Below are 1369 nucleotides of genomic sequence, written 5' to 3'. Positions count from 1 at the left end.
GAAGTGGCCATTGTGGTGAAACAATGACCAGGCCCTCCGGCCAGGAATAAAAAATTCCTCCGGTCCTAGCCAAAAGGCCCGGCCCAGGAGGCAGGTGCTAAAAAAAAGCGTGTATCTGGTGCAGTGACCGTGGTATCCTTAAATCAATGTGTCCCTCACACACAGTGATCTTCAGATACCCCTGGACTGCCACTCCAGGGGCACATGCACCATAGGCTTTTCGTTCCATATCCGACCCCCCGACCGGCCAGTGCAGCCCTCCACCCCTGCCAGCTAGAGAGCCCTTCAAGGTTTTCTTGGGGAGAACTGCCACTCAGATAACAGCCTCCACCAATACTAGCCCCTCCAGACCCTCCGTCAACCCAGCGGATTTGCATGGCTCTACCCCGTCTTACCACAGGGTATTACCAGCTCCTCCAACCGGAACGCTGACAGAGATAGCACTTACACCAGCCAGCCAGAAGGCCAGACTAGAACTCGGCAAAAAGACCAAGACCAAGCGCAGCACCCATCCTCACCAGGAGCACCCTTCCAGATGGCTCAGACTCAACCATGGGCCGGCCCCCAGTATTCTGTCGGGCAGCACAGCGTAGTCCCTGCTGAAACCATCCTTCCAGGTGCAATGACGTCATTGGATTGCATCCACCCTCCCCATGTAGGAGGTGCTTCAGCGCTCCGCTGACAACTGATAAGGACAGATACCACACCCAGTCCCAGCCAAAAGGCCGAGAAGCAGCAGGGAAGACAACCACGATCAGCACGGCCTAGAGTGTGCAATAGCCATGCCTCGCCCTGGGAGAACCACCTTCATGATCATGGTGTCTCCCCTGCCAGGTAAGTAGCTCTCACATTGAAGTTCCCAGAGAATCTGAAATGATATGAAATTATTGCATTGCTGAAAAAGGCTGAACACAAAAGCCCACGTCCTTAGGGCATCTTTAAACTTAGGCCGAGTACTCACGAGCATACATGTCCGATGAAACCGGTCCGCGGACCGTTTTCATCGGACATGTCTGCCCGGGGACTTCTGTTCGATGGCTGTACACACCATCGAACAGAGGTCCGCGCATAAACAATACGCGGGGCGTGTCCGCGGTGTCGCCGCGTCGATGACGCAGTGTGGCCGGGACAATGACGCGGCGACGTGGGCGGCCTGCCTTTAAAATGCTTCCACGCATGCGTCGAAGTCATTCGACGCATGCGAGGGATGGCGGGCGGCAGGACATGTACGGTAGGTCTGTACAGACGACCGTACATGTCCGGGCGGACAGGTTTCCAGCGGACTGTTTTAAAGCAAGTCCAGGAAACCGTTGTCCGCTGGAAACCTGTTCGATCCGCCCGAAAATGGTCCGCTCGGGCCTACACACGG

General features: G+C 56.0%; 1 non-coding gene across 1 annotated transcript; it reads right to left on the bottom strand.

The window, feature by feature from the left end:
• Positions 1–683: 683 nt before the first annotated feature.
• Positions 684–842, bottom strand: LOC120942167. The gene has a single exon (XR_005749944.1). It is a non-coding gene; the product is annotated as a U1 spliceosomal RNA (small nuclear RNA).
• Positions 843–1369: the final 527 nt, after the last annotated feature.

Source organism: Rana temporaria, chromosome 5, assembly GCF_905171775.1.
Source record: "Rana temporaria chromosome 5, aRanTem1.1, whole genome shotgun sequence".
NCBI classification, from domain to species: domain Eukaryota; kingdom Metazoa; phylum Chordata; class Amphibia; order Anura; family Ranidae; genus Rana; species Rana temporaria.
This window is presented reverse-complemented; position numbering and strand designations above follow the sequence as displayed.